Source organism: Trachemys scripta, chromosome 7, assembly GCF_013100865.1.
Source record: "Trachemys scripta elegans isolate TJP31775 chromosome 7, CAS_Tse_1.0, whole genome shotgun sequence".
Lineage (NCBI taxonomy): Eukaryota > Metazoa > Chordata > Testudines > Emydidae > Trachemys > Trachemys scripta.
Genome location: NC_048304.1, coordinates 45,565,453 through 45,592,077, shown reverse-complemented (window position 1 = coordinate 45,592,077; position 26,625 = coordinate 45,565,453). Strand labels below are relative to the sequence as shown.

At 46.1% G+C, this 26,625-nt stretch overlaps 1 long non-coding RNA gene across 7 annotated transcripts in view; it reads right to left on the bottom strand.

Annotated features, from left to right (window-relative positions):
- Window positions 1–6,661: 6,661 nt before the first annotated feature.
- LOC117879905 overlaps window positions 6,662–26,625 on the bottom strand; it is an 80,477-nt gene continuing 60,513 nt past the window's right edge. For 5 of the 7 annotated variants that reach the window (XR_004646415.1, XR_004646414.1, XR_004646419.1 and 2 more), the window contains 2 exons: window positions 13,166–16,475; window positions 10,722–12,334 (listed from right to left, as the gene is read on the bottom strand). This is a non-coding gene — a long non-coding RNA (uncharacterized LOC117879905). Of the gene's footprint in view, window positions 9,762–10,721; window positions 12,335–13,165; window positions 16,476–25,769; window positions 25,922–26,625 lie in introns of those variants that run through there. The other 2 variants (XR_004646417.1, XR_004646416.1) reach the window with 2 other exon arrangements.

Genomic DNA, 26,625 nt, shown 5'->3' with positions numbered 1-26,625 from the left:
CGAGAGAGAGAGGGGAGGAGTTGATGGAGACAGCACCAATTCTGGGCCACGGGAGGAATCAGGAAGGCATGAGGGGGAGCATAAGGGAAGATAGGAACAGGCACAGGTCAGGACTAGAGGGACTAGAGACTAGATTACTAGATCGCACTGTTGCCAGGCGAAGGCAGGTGTATGTAATTGGAGACTCTTTACTGAGGAGATTGGACAGGCCTGTGACCAGGGCGGACCCGGAGAACAGAAGGGTGTGCTGTCTACCGGGGGCAAAGATATGCGATGTGGACCTGCGGTTGAAAAGGATCCTAAAAGGAGCAGGTAAGAACCCCTTGATAATCCTTCATGTAGGAACGAATGACACGGCTAGGTTCTCGTTAGAGAGAATCAAGGGAGATTATGCCAGGCTGGGGAAGACGCTCAAGGAGATAGAGGCTCAGATTATCTTTAGTGGGATTCTGCCCGTTCCGAGGGAAGGGCAGCAAAGGGCTGATAGGATTGTGAGAATAAATAGTTGGCTAAGGGAGTGGTGCTATAAGGAGGGCTTTGGGATGTATGGCCACTGGGAGGCTTTCGGGGACAGACACCTGTTCTCGCGGGATGGGCTCCACCTGAGTAGGGAAGGAAATAGACTTCTGGGAGGGAGGCTGGCTCATCTTATCAAAAGAGCTTTAAACTAGGAAGTTTGGGGAGAAGGTTGGGAGATGCACAGTTAATCTCCACGCCAGATTCCAGTATGGAAAAGGTGAGTAAATGAGAGGAGACATAGCCGGGGAGATGAGATTGGACATAGGAAGGACAGGGGGGATGGACGCAAGGAGGCCCGCAACTTATAGTGCTACTAATGGGAGACAGGCTAAACGACATACATTAGGGTGTTTATACACCAATGCCAGAAGCCTAGGTAATAAAATGGAGGAATTGGAGCTCTTGGTCCAAGAGCTGAAACCAGATATCGTAGGAATAACAGAAACGTGGTGGAATGGCAGTCACGACTGGAACGCAGGTATGGAGGGGTATGCGCTGTTTAGGAAAGACCGGAATAAAGGTAAAGGTGGGGGGGTGGCATTGTATGTCAATAGTGAAATAAGCTGTAAAGAAATAATAGTTGATGGATTAGATAACACAGAGTCCGTCTGGGCAATACTCACACTGGGTAATAGGACTACTAGAGCCTCTCCGGGGATAGTGCTTGGAGTGTGCTATAGACCGCCGGGATCGACCCAGGATATGGATAAGGAACTATTTAATGTGTTTAGAGAAGTAATTACTAATAGAAACTGTGTAATTATGGGGGACTTTAACTTCCCGGATATAGATTGGGGCACAAACGCTAGTAGTAATAATAGGGCTCAGATGTTCCTAAAGGTGCTGGCTGATCAATTCCTTCATCAAGTGGTAGCTGAACCGACGAGGGGGGAGGCCATTTTAGATTTGATTCTGGTAAGTAGTGAGGACCTCGTTGAGGAAGTGGTAGTGGGGGACAATTTGGGCTCCAGTGATCATGAAGTAATTCGGTTTAAAATACATGGGAGGAGTAACAGAATTAAGTCAAAGACTAGGGTTTATAATTTTAAAAAGGCCAATTTTAACAAATTAAGGGGACTGGTAAGGGAAGTGGATTGGGCAAACGTATTAATGGATCTAAAGGCAGAAGAAGCCTGGGATTACTTCAAGTTAAAGATGCATGAGCTGTCGGAGGCCTGCATTCCAAAAAAGGGAAAAAGATTACAAAGCAGGAGATTTAGACCGAGCTGGATGAGCGACCGACTCAAAGGGGCGATTAGGAAGAAACAGAAAGCGTACAAAGAGTGGAAGAGGGGAGGGATTAGTAAAGAAACTTACCTTAGCGAAGTCAGAGAATGTAGAGATAGAGTGAGAAAGGCCAAAGGCCGTGTAGAGTTGGACCTAGCGAGGGGAATTAAAAGCAATAGTAAGAGGTTTTACAGCCACATAAATAGGAAGAAAGCAAAGAAAGAAGAAGTGGGACCGCTGAAGACTATTGCCGGAGAGGAGATTAAAGACAATCTAGGCATGGCGCAATATCTCAATGAATATTTTGCATCGGTGTTTAATGAGGCCAATGAAGGTAAAAGCCAGGCGAGCATCACTACAGAGGGGCAAAAAAAAAAAAAAAAAAAAAAAAAAAAGGTAGAAACAAAACTTGAATGCCTTAATGGGGCTAAGTCGGGAGGACCGGACGATTTTCATCCGAGAATATTGAAGGAATTGGCGCGGGAAATAGCAGGCCCGTTAGCGATAATATTTAATGTATCTGTAAACTCGGGGGTGGTCCCGTTAGACTGGAGAATAGCTAATGTGGTTCCTATTTTCAAGAAAGGGAAAAAAAGTGATCCAGGTAACTACAGGCCTGTTAGTTTAACATCTGTAGTGTGCAAGGTGTTAGAGAAAATTCTGAAAGAGAAACTAGTTGAGGACCTGGAGGTTAGTGGCAATTGCGATAAATTACAACATGGTTTTACGAAGGGCAGATCGTGCCAAACGAATCTGATCTCCTTCTTTGAGAAAGTAACGGATTTATTAGATATGGGAAATGCGGTGGACCTAATATACCTGGATTTCAGTAAAGCGTTTGATACTGTACCCCATGAGGAATTATTGGTTAAACTGAAAAACATGGGGATCGATATGAAAATCCAGAGGTGGATAAGGAATTGGTTAATGGGGAGAATGCAGCGGGTCGTATTAAAGGGTGAACTGTCGGGTTGGAGGGAGGTTACTAGTGGAGTGCCTCAAGGTTCGGTTTTGGGACCCATTTTATTTAATTTATTTATAACTGACCTCGGGACCGATTGCAGGAGTGGGCTGATAAAGTTTGCGGATGATACGAAGGTGGGAGGCATTGTAAATTCGGAGGAGGATAGGGATATCCTGCAGGGAGACTTGAATGAGCTTGTGAATTGGAGTATCAGGAATAGGATGAAATTTAATAGTAAAAAGTGTAAGGTGATGCATTTGGGGATGACTAACAAAAATTTTAGTTACAAGATGGGGACGCATTGGTTAGAAGTAACGGAAGAGGAGAAGGACCTAGGGGTCCTGGTAGACCGCAGGATGACTATGAGTCGACAATGCGACGTGGCGGTGAAAAAAGCCAATGCTGTCTTGGGATGCATTAGGCGAGGTATATCTAGTAGGGATAAGGAGGTCCTGCTTCCGTTGTACAAGGCGCTGGTGAGACCTCATTTGGAGTACTGTGTGCAGTTCTGGTCTCCCATGTTTAAAAAAGATGAACTCAAACTGGAACGGGTGCAGAGAAGGGCCACTAGGATGATCAGAGGAATGGAAAACCTGTCGTATGAAAAGAGACTAGAGGAGCTTGGGTTGTTTAGTCTGACAAAGCGAAGGCTGAGGGGGGATATGATTGCTATCTTTAACTATATTAGAGGGATTAATACGAGGGAGGGAGAAGAATTATTCCAGCTTAGTACTAATGTGGATACGAGAACGAATGGATATAAACTGGCCGTGGGGAGGTTCAGGCTTGAAATTAGACGAAGGTTTCTGACCGTCAGAGGGGTGAAATATTGGAACGGCCTTCCGAGGGAAACGGTGGGGGCGACGGACCTGTCTGGTTTTAAGATTAAGTTAGATAAATTTATGGAGGGAATGGTTTAATGGTAAAACATAGTAGTCAAGGAAAACCAAGAAATGGTAGGTAAATTGTATAATGGCTGACAGGGGTCAGGCTGGAGACTCTTGCCTATATGCTCGGGGTCTTACTGATCGCCATATTTGGGGTCGGGAAGGAATTTTCCTCCAGGGCAGATTGGCTGAGCCTCTGGAGGTTTTTCGCCTTCCTCCGCAGCATGGGGCAGGGATCTCTAGCAGGAGGGTTTCTGCCGATTGAAGTCACCTAAAACAGGATTGGGGACTTCAACAGCAGAGTCCAGGGAAGGGGTAGGGACGGTTTTATGGCCTGCAGCATGCAGGGGGTCAGACCAGATGATCATAATGGTCCCTTCTGACCTTAAAGTCTATGAGTCTATGAGTCTATGAGTCTATAAGATCTCTTTCTTGACTGGTAACAGCTAATTTAGACCTCATCATTTTGTACATATAGTTGGGATTATATTTTCCATTGTGCATTATTACTTTGTACTTATCAACACTGAATTTCATCTGCCATTTTGTTGCCCAGTCACCCAGTTTAGTGAGATCCCTTTGTAACTCTTCGCAGTCAGCTTTGAACGTAACTATCTTGAGTAATTGTGTATGGTCTGCAAATTTTGCCACCTCACAGTTCACCCCCTTCATAATATCATTTATTAATATGTTGAACAGTACAGGTCCCAGTACAGATCCTTCGGGGACCCTGCTATTTACCCCTCTCCGTTGTGGAAACTGACCATTTATTCCTACCCTTTGTTTCCTGTCTTTTAGTCAGTTACTGATCCATGAGAGGGCTTTCCCTCTTGTCCCATGACTGTTTAGTTTGCTTAAGAGCCTTTGATGTGGGACACCTGTCAACAGCTTTCTGAAAGTCCAAGTACACTATATCCACTGGATCAACCTTGTCCACATGTTTGCTGATACCTTCAATGACTTCTAATAGCTTGGTGAGACATGATTTCCTTTTATAAAAGCAATGTTGACTCTTCCCCAACATATCATATTCATATATGTGCCTGATAATCATGTTCTTTACTATAGTTTCAACCAAGTACGTTTTAAATCAATCCTATGTTGCAAGTGGATTAATCTGACACAGCTGTGTTTGGAGGGTAGAGGATAGAGGGGCCTGGATTTATATGATTCACACCTTTTAGCTACAAACAGAGGAAAAACTAAAAAAAATTTTAACGGGATGAGATCATGTCCTTTTCCAACTCTATCAGCATTGTGGCTACAGGGTGTCCAGATTCTGCCGGGTCAACCTTCTCTAACTGACAGAACCTAACTCCTTAATGTGGAAGACCTCCATCCAAGCCAACAGTATGGATCTAGGAAACCAGTTACTCTTCCTGGAGGATCTCTTTGGCTTGAGTATAACTTCCAGGCCAGGCCCTAGCTGTTCTCTTGGGTCCCTGTGAGCAGAATGCCTGCTGAGAATAAGTGGGGATCTCACCTAGCTAGAGGGTGGCTGACAAAATACAACTAAGCTTCTTATGGCCTAGTTGAGAAAGGTAGACATCCTTACTGAATTAAATAAACCATCAAAATATATAAGTGATTGTCTCTCCTCTTAACAGCAGCAAAGAGGAGAAAGAGAAGGGTATGCTCTAGGAATTAATTCAGGGAAGTTCTATGGCCTGATTTATGCAGGAGGTCAGACAATATGATCACAATAATCTCTTCTGACTTTATAGTCTACAAATCTAGGGCATGGTTGATGAGCGATAAGTAGCAGGGGCAACTGTGTCTGCTAGTGTTAAAGAGGTGCTATTTGCATAAAGAAGAACCTAGCTTTGAGTCTTTGGACAAAAAATATTCTTAAAAATAGATTAAATAAGTAAATAAATAAAAATACCAGCAAAAATAAGCTTTCATTTCTGCACAGATGAGTGGTGCTTGGACCTTCTACAACTGAACAGGGTACACATTGCATCCCTTTGCATGTCCTGGAACTCAGGAATACCAATAGATAACAAAAGCTTGTTCCATTATCCATCGGAGTCAGAGTGATGCAGGAGCTTCAGTTGGGGAGATAAAAACCAATATGAGGATTGAATGTACATCTTCCACGTACTAATGTGAAGCGATGCAGAGATGGGGTGAGGTTTCATGTCATGCATTGTCTGTGTCTCCTGCACTGGTAATCTGTCTCTGCATTTTTAGAAAATGATCTGAGAGATTTACCCATCCAAATTTCTCATCTGGTGGCCTGCTTCATTTCAGCCTGACCTTGAGATGCTACAAAATTGAACAACTGAGAAGGAAGCAGAAATATTAAGGTGCCTAGAGTTACCAAGTATCAATTTAACAACATGTTTGCTTTAAAATGACAGCTCTCTCTGCAGAAAGTAGGTCATTTCTTCAACATCAATTTCAGTGCGACGCAGAGCATAGCTATGTTTGTTTTAACTGGTTATTCCAGTTACTAGGCAATTCCTATTTTGTTTTAAATAAAATAATCCTTTGCAGTGACTAATCCTGGAACAAAGGGTGCGGTTAAATCATTCCTTTACCTAAACAGGTAACATACGTCTAAGCTGGCAATTCATGTTTCATCTATTTAATATAATACAGAACATAGACTAGGGCCAGTGAAAGGATTACAACCAGCACATTTCATATCCTACACCAATCACTACCGGCTGCAAAGGCCAGGAACCTCCAGATTCTTGATATATTGCACATTTGTCAGACACCAAACAAATGGATGGAGGGGACCTGGGGCTGGCTAAAATATATGGGGGCATCTCCAGCCCCTGCAGCAGCTCAGGCTTGGGAGAGTTCCAGGGTGGCTTGAAAGCTCCCTATACCCTTACCCCTGGGCTATGAGTTCTGTGCTGTTCCGAGTCTAAGGGTATGTCTACACAGCAAATAAAAAACAAACCCCACAGCAGCAGATCTCAGTGCGTGGGTCAGCTGACTTGGGCTCGTGGGGCTCAAGCTGTGAGTCTAAATAGAGCAGTGTAGAAGTTTCCACTCGGGCTGGAGCCTGGGTTCTGAGACCCACCCCCTTTTACCGGGTTTCAGAGCCTGGGCCTCAGTCCAAGCCTGAACATCTACACTGCTATTTTTAGCCCTGCAGCACAAGTCCCGTGAACCCAAGTTCCTGCGGCAGGTTTGTTTGTTTTTTGGCTTTTTTTTTGGCTGTGTAGACGTACCCTAAGAAGCTCAGCACAGCATCCCACCCAGAGATTTGGGCTGGGAAGAAGATAAGAACTGAAGCAACTGGGACACTTTCTGAACATACTGGTCCAGATCTCTAGCTGGCATAAACCAGCCTGGCTCCTGTGAAGTCACTGAAGCTATATCAATGTACATCAGCTCAGGGTATGCCCCAGTGCAACCTAAAAACAATCTAATTCTCAAGGAAGGATTCAGTTTAGCAGAGTAAAACAGAGGGTCCAATATTCCACCTTGTTCCATTTGTTTTATGCCAATGGAACTCCACTGATATGAAATGGGCAAAAGACAGGGCAACAGGATGTAGAGTCAGGCATAAAGCATTCTACGTCAAGGTGAATACCTCTGTAGCCCTTTACCAAACGAACACCTAGGGCCACTGGCTCAGATCCTAGTGGGAATTATTCATTGTAGAACCTCTGGACCCCGTTTCTATCCTTGGTTACACCTGGTCCAAGCCCACTGAAGGGGAACAAGGGAGCAAAGGGACGGAAGAGGAAAGAGAGAGCACAAGGGACTTTGCTAAATTTTGTCCTCCCTTCTTGCTGAAGGAATCTGCTGCATATCACATGGAGAAAAAGTCACTCTCTCCAGCAATGGCTTTAAAATATTCATGCAGTAAAGCTGCCACAATGGCTTCCTTAAACACAGGGTTTCCTTCTGGTTCTTTCCCCTAGAATGGGGAGAAAAATCAGGTGGTGCCTCCCCTCTGTTAGGCAATCAGACCATGAGTTGCTATGATTACTTCACGAGCCCTTCTCTTAATTGAGTCTTAAACTCAGCCCTGCAATCCCCAATCTTTTGGCAGCTAAGAGCTGAATACAATAAAATGTAATTGCTGGTTGGTAATCCATTATTACACGAGGTGGCTGGAGCAGCACTCCCTGTTTACAGCAACAAAATTCCTGAACAGGGTTAATACATATGCTGGCTAATGAGCTTTTCGTGGAAAACTGGTCCTAGCTACACCCTTTGGTCCTAGCTACACCCTTTTTATATGAGACAGAGAACACCTATTCCAACATGCCTTTAACTGCTAAATGGGATCACTGCAAGGTAGTCAGGTACACTGGAGTCTCTTCCTCCTGCTGTTTATGTTGCAACAGATTAGTTTCAATTAACTGAGGTGTTAAATGTCAACTTTGTTATTTACATATTTATATTTGGAGTCTCTGAGACCTGTTGCAATAGCCAGTAAAGAGACTTGGAATGAACATTTCTCTTTTTATTGTTTGACCTTGTCTATTTGGCAAACATTCTTTTTCTCTTTCTTATGGCATGGAAGCCTATTTTAATCCCCTGTTGAATACCTTGAACCTCAATCCCCTCTCATGTATACCAGTGTAAATCAGAAGCGGCTCCACAGAAGATGGTGGAGCTTCACAGATATGAAACTAGGGTGAGTGAGAGGCGAGTCAGTCCTCTGAGTATGCACCAGTCAACAATGACTGTGGGAACAGGAGAGCCAGCAGGGTGAACTCATGCATTGCTGGGTGCTAGTGTAATCTATGGGAGAAAGAAGTGTGTACCTTTTTCAGATTTCTCAGTGGCTAAGTGGAGAATTAATATTTGGTATTGAGAAAATTTTTTGGCTTGACAGCCCTGAAGCTCTTTATCCATAAATGAGGTATAACATAAGTATTGGCATGTTGCTCACACTAAATCTGGAGGGAACACCTCTGGAGGCAAGAAGATAATTTCATCTTTTATTCCATTTAGTCCTTGACCAGAGACTAACAGCGACGATATTGACACCAGATTGCTAGGAATAGGAATGAGCTCACCAAGTAACTTCTGAAACAGCCTTTGCTCGGGTGGTGACAGCTTTCAGTCACTACCAGCCTAGTTGTGCTCTCCAGGAAAAATGCTTCATGCACCATAGCCTCAGAGCCAGAGAGTGCCTCAGTTTTGGTTTTGAAATACTGTACAGTCAGTGAGCCAAATTAATCCCTGATATAACTTCACTGATGTCAATGGGAGGTTCACCAGGGATGAATATGACCTGCTGTATTTAGACTCCAGCTGGATTCCTAAAGTGAGTCTAAGTAAGGGAGCCCAAATTGTAGGTGCCAGCTGTTTGATCACTTCCTCATAAGCCACACAGCATTCTGAGTCATGACTCAAAAATGAGAGGAGTTTGCTTTGGAAGCAGGAGAAGAGAACGGCTTCCATCGTTCCCTGTAGTTCCCCCACAGGGACTAGGGAAGATAAAGATGCAAGATGTGCTTGGCAAGAACATAAAGAGACAGCATGTAGGCTAGAGAGCAGGTTTCAGCTCCCCAATTCCATCTGCCTGTAATTCCAAAACCAGAGTGTATATTGCTTTGTTATTTAATGTTACATTTCACATACCTGCCCAGCCCTCAGATGAGGGGCTATTTCTCCATTCTCTGAAATGACAGGTGGAATTTGTCTCAACCCACCAGTTAAGAGACATTTGGATTTTAGAAACAAGAAACTTGATATGTGCCTGAACCATCCCTCGCCCCCCATATCCCAGCATTCATCGAAGTCTGGGTGCTGGTGAGGGTGGAAACCAAATCCTCTTTCCATAATGGGCCAGATTCAACCCTATGATCAGAACACCTCAAAAGTATAAGGACAGTAGGGGCTGAAAGTTGCAATTCAAAGTCTGTCTGTTAGCGAACCAAAGATAAACACGTGAAGAGAAATATCCCAAAGACAGGAACAAAATTTATGGTGTAGGTAAGAAAGAGAGAATGTGGGGTGGGGTAAGGAGTGTGTGACCTACAGGTTTAAGATGGTCAGAGCCAAGCTGAAGTATCTCTTGGATCCCCTCCAAGAATACCCCTGATACAATGTCTTTATTGAAACACGGAGTGGTTAGCTGGTGCCTTTGACAAGCAGGAGGCTGGGAGCTCCAGGAATCAGATGATGAGTGACCTGGCAGAAGCTGTGTGCAGCTTTCCTCTTCCCTCCCTTTCTCTGTCAGGCTGCAGAAAGGAAACAAAATGAGCTTCAAGATCTCTCTCCTCTCAGTCAGCTCTTTCTGCTACCGCCCATTCCTCCCTGGAGTCATTTTCACTGGCAACTCGGCTTATTCCAGGAACCCAGACATGCAGCAGGCCGAGTCACTCCTCTGCCAGCAGCCCAATCAGATGGCAGGGAGTGGAGATTTTTGAGAGGAAGCTAATTAAACATGTTTTATTAAAAAATCCTCTTGTTTTATGAGTGATTTAGGTGACGCATGAGAAACAAACACAATACAGGGAGTTGCCTGGGCATGAGGGTAGTGCAGGCATTGTTCTGATGAACAACGGTGCTCTCTCTTTCAGAAAGGGATTAGGGACATATTCTTGGCCTGCATTCTACAGCTCGTCTGTTGGATCTCAGTTGCAGACCTGGGAAAATGGTGGTGGAGTTTTACTTGTAGGCTTCATTGTGGACTTTCGGGGTGGGAATAATTCTTGAGTTCACACTGGGAGAGGGGTTGCTGTTGCACGTACACCTCAGTGGTGAGCACATCTCAGCCCCCACTCTCCCTGGGCTTAGAGGCACAGCACAGAATCGCACTCCTAATGTTTTGTCAGACACAAAAAGCAGCCATATACATTCAGTCTCAATGACTTCTTATTTGACATTAAGGTAAAACCAACAAAGGAAAATCTCTCTGAGACAGCAAAGTGTGCATCTCTCCAGGGGCGGCTCTAGCTTTTTTGCCGCCCCAAGCACAGCAGGCAGGCTGCCTTCGGCGGCATGCCTGAGGGAGGTCCCCGGTCCTGCAGATTCAGTGGCATGCCTGCAGTAGGTCCACTGCTGTTAATGCAGATTCGGCGGCATGCCTGCGGGAAGTCCGCCGGTCCCGAGGCTTCGGTGTACCTGCCGCCGAATTGCCGCTGAAACCGCGGGACCGGCGGACCTCCTGCAGGCAAGCCGCTGAAGCCTGCCTGACTGCCATCCTCGCAGGGACTGGCAGGGTGCCCGCCGCGGTTTGCTGCCCCAGGCACGTGCTTGGGAGCACTGGTGCCTGGAGCCGCCACTGCATCTCTCCCCTCTGTAGCATGATGCATCTGGACTCAAAACAAAATAGCAGATGCCTGCTGGAGATACCTAGAAATATAAAGATGGAGTAGATAGGGCATATGGTCATAACTATGATACACACCACATAGCTCATTCTAGTAGGGGGAGGTAGCTCCAGTGTCCTGGTCAAATTCCCCTGTACTTAATGTTCTGTCCTTCTATGGAGCCTTTCAGCTGAGGATCTCAAAAGGCTTCACAAAATATGGACCAAATTCATCCTTAATGTAACTCCTCCATAGTTTGAATGACCCAGCCAACCAGTTCAGGGGGTGGCACCTCTCTAGCACTGTTTTGTCTCAGTGACTCACCTTAATCACGCCCCACTGTTTTTAGCTCCTGTAGGTGCTATGGTAACCCCCTCTCCATGGAACAGAATGCAATTACATATTCATAGATTCCAAGGACAGAAGGGACCATTGTGACCTCCCGTATCACACAGATCATAGAATATCTCCAAGAACTGATCCCTGAGGGACCACACTGACAACATACCCACTCAATGATGATTCCTCATTTACAATTACACACTAAGACCCATCAGCCAGTTTTGAATCCATTAAAACCATTTTGAACCATTCATAACCGCAATATAGTTGGTCCCTAAAGACACTGCATCGGATTGCAAAATCTGTCACATCGGCCCATAAAGAAGTGGGTGTAACTAGGGGGCTTGACTGCCAACCAAGGGGAACCCAGTGGTTTATTCCCTGGGTTGTGCGACAGCCAGCACCTTTTATAATTTCCAGTAACTACCAAGCAAGCAAATTGCAAAAGAATTTAAAATGTGCATGCAGGGGATGAGCCACTTCCTTATTTTGTGCTAATTTAAAATCAGATGGAAGCTTCATATGGCAGAACGGAGGGGGAAGCTCATGTTCCTTGCTCCTGGCATAGGTCACAACAAAGACAGGGGACTTTTCAGTGTTGTGCTGCCACCAATATTCACTTCTTTCTAGCTGCCAAAATTCCTCCCTGTGCCACCACTATGTTCACATTGTCAAGGGGTCCTGTCACCAGTGTGCAAGTGCCATTACACACATTGGGTGAAATTCTGTGTTGCGTCTCCTGCTATGCTCTAAGCAGAACGCAGAGCATAGCAGGAAGTAGGTCAAAGGCAGTGTCACTCCACATTTGATCCCTGTGCCCCACAAATTCCAGGCTGCTCCAGGGACTGAGAGGGTCCATGGAATACTTTAGTCAGCTCAAGGGGCTCCTCTGAGTTATGTAGCCCAACCCAGGTTGCCTACAGAATGTTACAGTGCCCATCCCCTATTCAATGCAATGCCAGTGAAAGAGGAATGCTCCCCTGGCTGCCCAAGGTGCTTTTATAACAGGGTAGAGGGTGAATCCTTGCCATTTCGAACATCTGTTCCTTGTAGGAAAGGACGCAAGCTCTCCTCTGCTTTCTCTGAGATTAAGCCATTTACTTTGGAGATGTTCACTCTGTAATCCCAGGAATCACTGCACAGCTCGTTGTAAGAACCTGCAGAAAGAGCAGAGTTTTGCTAAGTGCTCTGCACATCATCTCCTCCCAAAGCAGGCTACATATATCCTTCATACTGTATCCTTCCTATGAGGGACTCATGCATTTGGTGATATACGGTAAACATAAGAACAATCCCAGCTTTCCCTCTCCTGAGTGCGAGCCATATGCCAGGTTCAGGTGTCCATCCTGGCCTTCATCCCTGAGGGGGCCAAACTACCATCCTTTCAGTTAAGAGCCAACCGTGTAGAACAATTTCACCAATGCCATGTCCAAGATTTAGCACACTCGATTCATACAGAATTAAAGGAAGGTAATATAATTAATACCAATCAATATGGGTTTATGGAAAATAGATCCTGTCAAACTAATTTGATATCTTTTTTTGATGAGATTACAAGTTTGGCTGATAAAGGTTATAGTGTTGACATAATATACTTAGACTTGGTACCACATGCCATTTTGATTAAGAACCATGAAGATATAAAATAAACATGGCAGACATTATATGGATTAAAAGCTGGCTAACTGATGGCTCTCAAAATATAATTGCAAATGGCGAATCAGCATAGAATGAGTGTGTTTCTAATGGGGTCCCACAGCGATCAGTTCTTGGCCCTAGGCTATTTAACATTTTTATTAATGACCCGGAAGAAAACATAAAATCAACACTGATAAAGGTTGCAGATGACACAAAAATTGGGGAAATGGTAAATAGGAAGTTCACTGATTCAGAGCTATCTCAATTTCTTGGTAAACTTGGCACAAGCAAACAATTTTAATACGGCTAAATGTACATGTATACATCTAGAAACAAAGAATGTAGGTTACTTGCAAGATAGGGAACTCTGTCCTGGGAAGCAGTGACTCTGAAAAAGATTGGGGGTTGTGGTGGATCATCAGCTAAACACAAGCTCACAGTGCTATGCTGCAGCCAAAACGGTTAATGCGATCTGTGGATATATAAACAGGGGAATCTTGAGTGAGCAGCAGAACTGGACATAGTTCACTGGAGAGTAAACTGGAGAGGTTTCAGAGAAGAGCCATGAGACTGATTAAAGGATTAGAAAACATGCCTTATAGTGACACACTCTAAGAGCTCAATTTGGGTTAACAAAAATAAGGTTAAGGGGTGACTTGATTACAGGCTATATGTACCTACATGGGAAACAAGGATTTCATAATGGGCTCTTCAATCTAGCAGAGAAAGGTATAATATGATTTAATGGCTGGAAGTTGAAGCTAGCAAAATTCAGACTGGAAATAAAGTGTAAATTTTTAACAGCGAGGGTAATTAGCACTGGAAGAATTTATCAAGAGTTGTGGTGGATTTTCCATCACTTATAACTTTTAAATCAAGATTGAATGATTTCCTAAAAGATCTACTCTAGGAATTATTTTGGGGGAGTTCTATGGCCCGTGTTATACAGGAGGTCAGACTAGATGATCACACTGGTTCCTTCCAGCCTTGGAATATATGAATTCATCACACTGACTGTCACTTCATAGCTTCTATCTGTTTTTAGTTTGCCATAAAGGCAAAAAGTTTTCCTTTAAAAAAATCACTATTGGAGACTTTCTTGCATGTAAATAATATCTGAAGCCTTGATGGGCTCTTCACCAACATGAGCATTAGCTGCTAATAACTTTGCATTCTACTGAGCAGATTTGTAAAATGTGCCACCTGCAGCTACTTACACTAGCAAAAGGAACTGAAACACAAAGAAACCTGGGTTTGGTTTGCTTTTAAACTCAGTATGAAATTGTTTGACTGGCCTGATCTCCATCCTGTTCTTTTCTCAAAAGGAAAGAAACAAGCAGCAAAGGCAAATTATTTTAAACACACCCCCACACACACACAGGAGAAAAAAAGAGAAGAACAAAGAAAAGAGGGTGAGGGAAATGCAGAGAAAAAACTGGGGTAAGAAATTAAAATAAAGACGCTTGAAGCCAGGAGGATATGAAAGGAGATAGAGGAGAGGTTACAGATCTACAAATTAACAATGAAGGGGTAACTTTATGGGAGATATTCTTTCTCCTGCTTTGACCCATGTACACCATTACAGCCGCATACATGCACTGTGAGGGCCCTAGAAACAATTTCCCTAGCACGAGCATCCCTACTTGCCTGTCTCACAAACAGGAGTATCGGGGGTTTGCTGGGAGGGAGGGGCCATGCCAGGGATGGAATGAAGATTCTAGTCTAACACAGTCCATCAACAGCTTTTGTGATATAGGTGAAAGCAGCCCCTTATACTGGGCATTGCACCAACTCAGCAGCAGCACAGACTCGGGAGAGGTGTGCCACAAAGGAGGTGCGCCACAGCATCGTTATCAATCAAGCTCACATCACTGTGGTATCTGAGCACATTAGGGAGAAAATAATGAAGGGGAAAGAGTGAAGACCCAGAATGCATGAGCTGCTTCTCCTGACAGCAGCTCAGCATGGCTCCTGCTGGCTTGACCAATGGGAGGGTGCCCTTTGGTTCACCTAGTAGAACTGCTGCCTAGGATGCCACAAGGAGCCTGGGTTCTCATTTAGCTGCAGTGAAATGCAATTCCAAGGCCAGAAGGGACCGCTCTGATCATCCAGTCTGACCTTCTGTATAGCACAGGACTTCCCCATAATAATTCATTTCAAACTAGAGCAGATCTTTTTTTTTTTTAAATCCAATTTTAATTTAAAAATTGCAAGTGATGGAGAATCCACCACGATCCTGGTTAAGTTGTTCCAATGATTAATTACCTTCACTGTTACAAATGTATACCTTATTTCCAGCCCGAGTTTGTCTAGTGTCAGTTGCCATCTCATAGCAAACCCATCCCATTATGTACAGACACACAATGAAATGCAAGAAGGGGGTTAAGGTCTCGGTTTGGATGTGAAGTCCCCAAAATCTATCATCTGACCCACAAAGGGTGACTGGGGGGCAAATGTAAACTAAGGAACAAGTGCTGAGTGGAAACAGCCAGGTTAAATGAATAGATCCTTTGATATTAAGGCTGGAAGGGACTATTCTGAGCATCTAGTTTGACCTCTTGCATAACATAGGCCAGAGAATTTCAAACCGTAATTCCTGCCTCAAGCTCAATAACCTATGGCAGAGCTAAAGTATCTCTTTCAGAATCTGTTAAGAGGGGCTGCCGACCCTTTGGGAGTTAAAACTTGTAAGAGAAGAAAAATAGGTACTAATGTGTACACTTGTAACAGGGCTGCATGTAACCTATGACAGTGCTTTTGAGCTGAATGCCCACTTGTCAAACTTTTCCCCCCTAATGCCACTGCTGATTTTAAGTCAAACATGGTGCCTACGTGGTGCTGCACAGAAGGGAGATGGACTATTAAGATAACTCAGGATGGTGAGAACACTCCTCCCCCAGACTGAGGAGCAGATGTGCGTATGGCTGCCGACAGTGAGGAAAACAGGGTTACTTTATACATGCCATGCTGAGTCTGTTTCCTTAATTGCTTTGCACGGTTACTGGAGAAATCTCCCCATCATTTCCTGTTTGGAGAGAGCAAGTGACAAATCCCTGACTGGGCTCAGAATGGGTGAACAATTAACAGAGGCAACATAATGCCAGGTGGCACCTGCTGTCTTGAGTTACAGCTTACACAACAGCACCATTTTCTGTTGGTGGCTTTCTGAGTCCTTTTATTCATGGCCCTGTGGTTGTGTGAGGTTGGTTATGGGTGTCTCCCAGGTCTGACACAGACACTGACCTTTCACAAAGAGGTTGTGGCTGATGACTGAAAACTCTGACCTTTTTACCGTACCTCCCTTTTAAAAATTCCTGTGGTCACTACAGCTATCTTCTTCTGTCTGTGGCGCGAGCTCTCTTGCTCGCTTTCTCATGCCAGTTGCCCTGACGTTAAATAAAATATAAAAGCCAAACAACCTACTGAATTACAGGAGAAAAATATTAACCCTTTCTATCTCTGCTGCCTCCAAACTCTTGCTCCTAAGTCTCTGGGAGTTTAAGGTCACTGAAATAGTTATTTTGCTTTCCTTCGAATGGCAGAGAGAATTCCAGGAAGTTTCCACCAGGACCCACAACTGCAACTCCTAGAACTGGAATTCACAGCTGCTGACTCGACTTGTACTTTTCCTAGAACAGCTGGGCCTCTCGTCGCCTCATTCTAAAGGAGGGAAGAAAAAAAAAAGATTTTAGAAGTCAGGGGCTCGGGGGCTGGAAGTGGAGACAGAGAAGAATGACAGAAAACAGGCATTTCCCTTACCCCTTCACCACGCCATGTTCCAAGGATACCAGAACCTCTCTCTCCCTTTTTATTCAAATCCCAGCAGGATTATTTTCATTTTATTTTTAAATATCAGAGAGTGCATGAACCTGAGCAGTGAGCCCAGCTGTGGCCTGTCTGGGCCATCCGCTCATGCAGGCTGCCCCCCATTCCCACTCTTCCCATGCTGGAAGGAATTCCTCCAGTTGGCTTTGCTCCCCACTGCTGGCATGTCTTGGAGATTGCTTTCAGTAATCACGTCTCTCAAATTTAAGAATGACTAAGGGACAGGAGGCAGCAATATCTGGGTGTTGATGGCCTCTCAAACCAGATTTTATTCTCAGTGTTCAAAGGACATTATGCAAAGTGATGTCTTGGGTATGAATAGTTTTGGGTGAAACAGACCCCAATGAAGCAGGGTTTAAACTGTGTGTTCGGGCCTGTGTGGAAGATCTGCGCTGGGATGGATTTCCCGCAAGGGATGATATGCTTTATCAGCTTTCACTTGCTGGCATGTTTCATGGCTAATGCCTGTGAAGCGTGTTAAAGGAAACCTGTGATTAACACATTGAAAATCAACTGTTTTATAGAACAAACTTCCTGGCTTTTTAAAGTAACCACTTTCCCATATTTTGTGTCTATATTGTGACAGATATGGCAATCTCCTGCAATATCCTCAGAAGACCTTATTGTATTAAGTTTATGTATTAAGGTGGGCCAGGATTGTATGTAACTTCCCTGGGGGGAGACGTGACAGATCTGGGAAGTGTAAAGGAGTTCAAAAAACTATTCTGAAAATGTGCCAGACAGGTGTGGGCTTCTGGGATAGTAAGTGTTAAGTGGATTTCCTGGGGAAGCCCCAGGGAGAGGTTAATGCAAATTCCCCAATTCCGGTGATGAAAAAACCTAGCTTTTTGAAGCTATACCATCAGGAGAGGGTCATTGTCTTCTGATTTACCTGTCACAAGAGGCCAAAATCAAAGGCCCAAGCAGTATAAAATAATGGCTGATCTGCCCAGCCTTTGCTCTGGTTGTGGATCTAAAACAGCTGAATTTGTAACCATGGGGAAAACCCAGCTGGGGGTTCTGAGGGACTAAAATTTACCAGAGCCCTAGATTGGAGATGAAAGTGACCTCTGGTAAGCCTTCTAGCATGTGTGCAGGATCTTTTATTGTTTTAATGTTTTCTCTTTAATGCTTTTACCTTAAGAATATTAGAAGGAGCAGTGTGGTAACATATGACTACAGATCATACACTAGTCATAGCCCTTGGAGAGAAGGCAAAGTGCAGGCGCTAGCCATTTTAGGCAGTCTGGCTTGCTGGGGATATCACAGTATAAGGGAGGGAGCTGTGCAGACTTAAAATCCCCAATCAAGAGGGAGGGAGACATGGATTTATTCCGCCCAAGAGAGGTGAGAGCTGGGAGTCAGAGGAGTAAACTGGGTGCCCTTGGGGACCATGGACGGGGAAAATAAGTGCAGTTGCCCTGAGACTGTGACATACATGTGTGTGAATCAGAAACCAACCCAATAGAATGCTGGGAAATAAACTGGACTGTGGGCCAAATTCTCTTCTCCACTACACTGGTACAACTTCATGAAAATGAGGGAGGGAGCATGTGAGAGCAAAGAGAAGAATTTGTCCCCAGATGTGACTGGCTAATGTTGTAGACATTTATTCCCTAGAAATGCACTTTACAGCCAAATGTATAATGGGATATACATCCAACTTCTATGAGTAGGGCTAAGAGGAGGCAGCTCCCATTTGAATATATTGGAAAGCATATATATATATATATATATATATATATATATATATATATAGACAAAGTTCCTCCTCTATCTTGGTGGGTCCTGAGCTTTTTGGCGGATTTTCTTGCCTCAGAGATTCACCATGTGGGTTGGGGAACAGCCCAGAGACCTTCCCCTCTGGTAGAACCCACAGTCCAGGTCAACTGGGAGGTTTGGGGGGAACCCGGTCCCGCCCTCTACTCCAGGTTCCAGCCCAGGGCCCTGTGGACTGCAGCTGTCTAGAGTGCCTCCTGGAACAGCTGCACGACAGCTACAACTCCCTGGGCTACTTCCCCATGGCCTCCTCCCAACACCTTCTTTAGCCTCACCACAGCACCTTCCTCCTGATGTCTGTTAATGCTTATACTCCTCAGTCCTCCAGCAGCACATCCTCTCACTCCCAGCTCCTTACACCCACACCTCACTAACTGGAGTGAGAGTCTTTTTATACCAGGTGACCTGATTAGCCAGTCTGTCCTAATTGATTCTAGCAGCTTCTTCTTAATTGGCTCCGGGTGTCCTAATTAGCCTGCCTGCCTTAATTGGTTCCAGCAAGCTCCTGCTTGTTCTGGAACTGCCCCTGTTACCTTACCCAGGGGAAAAGGGATCTACTTAATCTGGGACTAATATATCTGCCTTCTACCACTCTTCTGTAGCCATCTGGCCTGACCCTGTCACATATCCCCCCCACCCCCCCACACACTCAACACTACAGGGTTGGGCAACTTGGGACTTCAGGCAGTGTACCCGCGACAAGCCATCTGCATTGCCATGGTGGCTTCCGGCCCGGTGTTGTATGGTGAACTGGAAAGGTTGTAGGGACAGGAACCATCTGGTCACTCTTGCATTCTTCTCTTTATTTCGCTGCATCCACTGAAGGGGTGCGTGGTCGGGCACAAGGGTAAACTGTCGTCCCAGTAGGTAATACCGAAGTGTTTCCATGGCCCATTTTACAGCAAGGCACTCTCTTTCAACCACTGCATACTTCTGCTCTCTCGGGAGGAGTTTCCTGCTGAGGTAGAGAATCGGGTGTTCTTCGCCTCCAACCATCTGCGAGAGGACAGCTCCCAATCCTACTTCAGATGCATCTGTTTGTAGAATAAACTCTTTGTTGAAGTCTGGGGCTATAAGCACGGGGTTACTGCAGACAGGGCCGGTGCTTCCATTTAGGTGATCTAGGCGGTTGCCTAGGGTGCCAGGATTTAGGGGGCAGCAATTCGGCGGCGGAGGGGTCCTTCCGCGCTCCGGGGTATGGAGTATGCATTGAATTTGGATATCTTGTTCAGTCGGCGAAAGTCATTACAAAACATAGTGGTGCCATCGGGTTTGGGCACCAACACAATCGGGCTCAACCATTGACTGTGGGACTCTTTGATGACTCCCAGCTCCAACATCCTTTTTACCTCCGCCTTGATCTCCTCCCTTTTCGCTGCTGGGACCCGGTAGGGTCTTAAAGTTACCTTTGCCCCAAGGTCTGTGATAATGTGGTGATATGTTTCAGTGGTCCGACCTGGTTTGGTTGAAAACACGTCCTGGTATCGGTTGATCATCTCAGTTACTTCCTTCTTCTGGTTTGGTATCAGATCAGTGGATATCCTGATCTGGTCCAGCAGGTTATTTCCCTGGATTGGGGTCTCTTGGACCACTACACATGCCTCTCACTGGTGCCAAGGCTTTAAGAGGTTAATGTGATAGATCTGTTCCTGTTTCCGGTGTCCTGGCTGCCACACCTTGTACGTTACATCCCCCACGGGTTCAACCACCTCATAGGGCCCCTGCCATTGGGCCAAAAGCTTGCTTTCTGTCGTGGATACCAACACCATCACCCGATTCCCTGGTTGGAACTGTTGGACTTTTGCCTGGTGATTGTAATGGATTCGCTGGGCCTCCTGAGTCTTTTCCAAATGTTCCCGTACAATAGGGGTGACCCGGGCAATCCAGTCTCGCATCTGCACTACATGCTCTATTATATTTCTCCCCTCATTGGGTTCTTCTTCCCAGATCTCTTTGGCGATATCTAATATGCCACGGGGGTGGCACCCATATAATAATTCAAAGGGTGAAAACCCAGGTGAGGGCTGAGGTACCTCCTGAGTGGCGAGCATAAGGTAAGGTAGTAGGGTGTCCCAATCCTTCCTGTCCCAACTTACCACCTTCCTTATCATAGCCTTGAGGGTTTGGTTAACCAGCCCATCGGTCTGCGGATGATAGACTGAAGTTCTGAGGGTGTGAATATGGAGCAGCGTACAGAGGTCCTTCATTAGCTTTGACATAAATGGGGTTCCTTGGTCTGTTAATATCTCCTTTGGTAGCCCCACGCGGGCAAAGATCCCCACCAGCTCTTTAGCTATTGTTTTAGAGGCTGTGTTCCGCAGGAGGACGGCTTCTGGGTAGCGAGTAGCATAGTACAAAACAACAAGTATATATTGGTGGCCCCGAGCTGTCTTCTCCAGGGGTCCCACTAGGTCCATCGCTATTCGCTCAAAGGGGACCTCTATGATGGGAAGGGGTACTAAAGGTGCCCTCAAGTGGGGACGGGGACTGTGCAGCTGACATTCCGGGCAGGAGGCACAGTACCTCCGCACTTCTTCATGTACTCCGGGCCAGAAGAACTGTCGAAGGACCCGTGCCAGGGTCTTCGCTACTCCCAAATGTCCCCCAAAAAGACGACTAAGGGCAAGACTTAATACAGCGTTCTGGTGTTTTTGAGGTACTAGGATCTGCTGTACCTTCTGCCCCTGTACTGGTGCAACCAGGTATAAGAGATCCTTCTTCATTATGAAGTAGGGTCCTGGTCCCTGGGTTTTTCCTTCCACGGGGACCCCATCTATTTCGGTCACCTCCTTCCTAATGTTGTCGTACCTTGGGTCTTCAGCCTGGTCCCATCCAAAATTTACTCTTCCAGGGCTAATCTGCCCGAGAGCTAGAGGCCCAGTCTCTTTGCCTCTACTGGTCCAGAGGCGTTAGGGTGGGGGTCAGACTCGAGTGCTTCTCCCTCCTGGGCGGCCTCCTTTTCAGCTGCTCGGGTTCGCCTACTACGAGAGCGACCTTCTGGCTTTGGGTCAGTATTCAGGTTCCCAAGGCCTTAGCTGCCCTTCGTTCCCTTTTTGTCTTTCTACCCTGTCTGGGAGTGGAGAACAAACCTGGGGATATTTCAGAGAAGACTGGGGGTTGACAATCTACTGTGGATGCCTCATTAACGTCAGGGTTCCCCTCTTTCTCCAATCCTCCTACTGGGAGTAAGTCTCCAAACCCTGGGAAGTCCCTCCCTATGAGCACCGGGTATGGGAGTTTAGGGACTACATCTGCTGCTGCACCTCAGTAGTGTTCCCCTGGATTTCAATTTTTACTGGGATGGTCGGGTAGTAACTAACTGTCCCATGGACGCATGTTATCCCCGTATGTTTAGCCTTTAGCAGCGGACTACGCTTCACGAACTTCCCTGAGATAAGCATGATAGCACTCCCCGAATCAACCAGTGCCATGGTCTCTACCCCATTTAGTTTCACTGATCTGGTGTACATATGTGGGGTTAGCGAGATCCCTACAAGGTGGATTAGGGAGCATGGATCTGCCCAGTTCCCCAGGTTACACTGCATAGGCTCCTCGGCATTGGGACACTGTGCAGCTATGTGTTCCCACTCCCCACAGGCATAACATCTGTATGGAGCCCTAGGCGTTCCCCGGTCTCTTGGCTTGGGCAGTCTAACATCCCGATCCTCTTCTCCCTCAGTGCTCCAACTCTTTGTGGCTTCTGGTGGGCCTTCAGCTCCTCTCTTTTTCCACCTGGGCTCTCCTGGTGGCCCAGTCACCTGAGCTCTAGGGCTTGGTGCTGCTAGTTTAACCAGGGGTGCCTCTTCCTTAACTGGTCGGGTCAGCTCCCTTGCTGTCCTTCGCCTCTCTATCAGTGCGACAACCTCATCATAGGTGAAGGGTTCGTTCTGGCTTACCCAGGCACGAAAGTCTGGTGGTAGCCCCCTCATGTATCGGTCGATGACCAGAACTTCTAATATCTTTTCCAGACTCCAGGACTCAGTTTGCAACCACTTCCATGCGAGATGGATGAGGTCATACAATTGGGACTGCGGGGTTTTGTTTTCCTGGTACCTCCACTCGTGATACCGCTGGGCCCGCACTGCTGTCGTTACCCCAGATCTGGCCAGGATCTCTGCTTTCAGCTGGGGGTAGTCTGCCGCAGCCTCTTCAGGCAGATCATAGTAGGCCTTCTGGGAATGGGGCGAGGATGCCAGACCACTGATCTCGAGTCCAAGCCTCCCGTAGGGCTGTCCTCTCAAAGGCCAGAAGGTATGCCTCTACATCATCCTCCCGCGTCATTTTCTGCAGCCAATGGCTGACCTGTATGATCTGCATCCCATCATGGCCGCGGTTCAGCCCTGTAAAGGTCTTTACCTGGCTTACCAGTTCCCGCAACATAGCACGGTCCTGAGCAGCCTGGTCCATTAGCAGGCGATTAGTCTCTTGCTGCAGCCGTACTGCCTCCTGTTGGGCGGCTGCCTGGACACGGGTAGCCTCCTGCTGGGACGTCGTGGCTTGTATCAGTGCCCGCACTACGTCATCCATTGTGGTGAAAAAAATAAATAACCCCTCTCCTTTTTTTTTTTTTTTTATCACCCTCCTTCTTCCGCCACGCTGTACAAACCAAAATCCCACCCCCGACACCAGTTGTGACAAAGTTCCTCCTCTATCTTGGAGGGTCCTGAGCTTTTTGGCAGATTTTCTTGCCTCAGAGATTCACCATGTGGGTTGAGGAACAGCCCAGAGACCTTCCCCTCTGGTAGAACCCACAGTCCAGGTCAATTGGGAGGTTTGGGGGGAACCCAGTCCCGCCCTCTACTCCGGGTTCCAGCCCAGAGCCCTGTGGATTGCAGCTGTCTAGAGTGCCTCCTGGAATAGCTGCACGACAGCTACAACTCCCTGGGCTACTTCCCCATGGCCTCCTCCCAACACCTTCTTTAGCCTCACCACAGGACCTTCCTCCTGATGTCTGTTAATGCTTATACTCCTCAGTCCTCCAGCAACACATCCTCTCACTCCCAGCTCCTTACACCCACACCTCACTAACTGGAGTGAGAGCCTTTTTATACCAGGTGACCTGATTAGCCAGTCTGTCCTAATTGATTCTAGCAGCTTCTTCTTAATTGGCTCCAGGTGTCCTAATTAGCCTGCCTGCCTTAACTGGTTCCAGCACGTTCCTGCTTGTTCTGGAACTGCCCTTGTTACCTTACCCAGGGAAAAGGGATCTAATTCATCTGGGACTAATATATCTGCCTTCTACCGCTCTTCTGTAGATCTTTTATTAGTTGTCCCCCGTAATTTTTTGGTCTCCAGGTCCTGTGGACCCCCCCCCCCCACTTAGGCTGGCGGGGGGATCCTTTAGCAGTGGACAGGCAAAGCCCGCCCACTTCCTGGATCCCAATAGGACCACTCTTCTGTAGCCATCTGGCCTGACCCTGTCACAATACATATAAATACAAAAGCGTTGATGCACCTGCTGATGGGTTTGAGGTTACCAGAAAAAGGCAGTCTTGGAAGGGAAGAGCTTTTAAAATAATTAACTGACTGAAAAATAAAAGCAAAAGATGTGGGAGGAGCCAAGAAGAAATTAGACTGGGAAAGACAGTAATAAGATAAATGGATTTCCTTGCCCCTCCATTACCAATTTCTCTTTCCAATTGTGTGCATGGTGGTGGAAGGTGACAATTCAGTTCCATTTCCTGGCCTGTCCCCAAGGTCACAATCCCGTGTGTTTATTTGGTTTACAAAAGGTTGAGAGAGGATGTTTGTGTAGCAGAGAGAAATTACTATGGACTTTCACCCTCAGGATCTCCAACTGAGTGTGCCAGTGTCCAGGAAAAATATTTATTGTTGCTCAAGTACATTGAACAGGGGCTATGAAAGGGGATAGGGAGGAGAGCTCTCATGCTCTCTCTCTAACTTCTCTCCTACCTGGGCCCTAGCCATTTGGTTTCTGCAGGGCCAGGGAAATGAAAAAAAGAAGAGGAAATTATTCCGATCTATAGCATGAGAATATTTTCAGGCCATGCTATTGAACCTATCCAGCCACTGGTGTTATAGACAACAGGGAAGTAGTCAGCAGTATGAATTATTATGTACCTAAAAGGCTAAATTGTGGCTTTGGCACAACTCTTGGGCAAGGAGCAGTACTTAGTTTCATTACCCTTAGTGTAGATCAGGAACCAGATAGTAACTCAGACAGTCACATTCTGGCCTCCAGTTCCCCTTTGCTCTGGGAGTTGCCATTATCCACTGTCAAATACTGACAAACGCTGAACCGTTGTAAATGCATTTTAGGCTTCAGAAAATAAATATACATTTTTAAAGACAGGAATCCAATGGCAATAACAACAACAATGAGAGGCTTCAAGATTATTTTGTGTATCCTAAAGCCTTTTAAGTCCAAAAGACAGGTCCTCTCCTCCCCCCACCAGACTCCCACTGCCAGTTTAGTTATAGTCCTTTGCCCATTTGGAGTGGCCACTGGGGTAGTCGACCATGAGAAGCAGGATTAGGAACCTGGCATTGCTCCACATCTAGTCCCCACTCTTCCTATGGGAACCAATGCAAAGTTAGTTTAAACCAACAGATGGAAAAGCCTGTACCCTTGGGCCTCCAGAGGCCAGTATCAGGTGACTTCCTGTAAGGGAAGAACATGTAGCCACATGCTGGTCCCAGAGCTTGAGTCATGTCCTCTCTGGGTAGAATGGCACTTCCACCTAACACAGGCCACTGCGGTCACTGTCAGGATGTGATGCAGACAAAGTTTTGGAGACTGAGTCACCTACTCCCCACCAGCCAATCCCCTCTCTTCATACAAAATGGAAGAGGGCAAAAGAGAAGGGGAACAGGAAACAGTGAAAAGCCACGCTGATGTCACCAGAGGCAGCATCAGACAGAATGAGCATCCCCCTGTCTGTAGCCTCTCTCACAGGTTCTGCTAAATGATGGAGCAAGACAGGACTTCCTACAGTCTATGCCCACAGTACTGGTGCTGGGTTTCCAGGAGGGTAGAGCTTAGCACATCTTCATCATCTCCTTACAATGAGACAGAATGATATAAACAACCTTTTTCTGGAGCAGCAAAAGGAGATTATCAGGAGGGCTGGTCTACGGTGTTACGAAGTTCCTTTACTCTACAGGGTACTACAATTGGCAGTGATCAGCTCTACCTACATATGCTGTTCTCTCTATGATCGGTCACCCTTACACAGCAAGTACTCCTTGCTTGGTTCCGCCACAGATTCAGACTGACATTGCCTCTTTAAGACCACATCCTTGAGCTTGTCTCCTTCCAGGGTTTTCCTGATTGTTACACATCTACAAACTAGATACAAATTAAGAATGTAAGAGCAAAATGAACCACACCTCAGGAAAATGTTTCATCAGGTTGGCCGACTGAGGAGGAAAAGGATGGATGGGGCAGCCCAGAAATGATTATTCATCCATTGTAGAAAACAGCTATTTTTCTCACTCTTTGCTCAGATTTGGCTTAAGTACTGAGTCCCAGCTGTAAAAGGCTCAGAAATACAAAACAGATTTTTTTTCATATGAAGCAAATTGCACAAACAAAACTGAAATCTGACCTTTCTGTAAAGAGCTCCTAATATGCTCTGTACAGCCCATTGCCAATACCAGTTCACCCAATCAACTCAACTTTTTGTGGAAGCTGCAGTCCTCCATAATCCCCTATTTCTGGCCTTTATTCCTTCTTATAGCCCTGGTAGCGGCAACACTCCTTCCAGACTCACACAACTGAACGGGCTTCCATTCTTAGCCTGTGCACGTGGTTCTGAGGGATTGGGCGAGATCCCCCTTTCCTTCCAGCTGGCACTGCATGTGCTGCTTCTGCAGCACTCCTAGCCCAGGATCAATATTTAATTCAAATCTACATGGCGGTGGCAGCATTGCCCATCTGCTACTACATGGTTGGGCCAACCAGAAACTTACATGTTATACCATTCCTACGGGAGTAAGATTCCCAGCAGTATGGAGATAGGAGAGCAGGTGCTTAAGGTTTATAGCAACAGAGGGTCCTGTGGCACCTTTGAGACTAACAGAAGAATTGGGAGCATAAGCTTTCGTGGGTAAGAACCTCACTTCTTCAGATGCAAGCCTTGCATCTGAAGAAGTGAGGTTCTTACCCACGAAAGCTTATGCTCCCAGTACTTCTGTTAGTCTCAAAGGTGCCACAGGACCCTCTGTTGCTTTTTACAGATTCAGA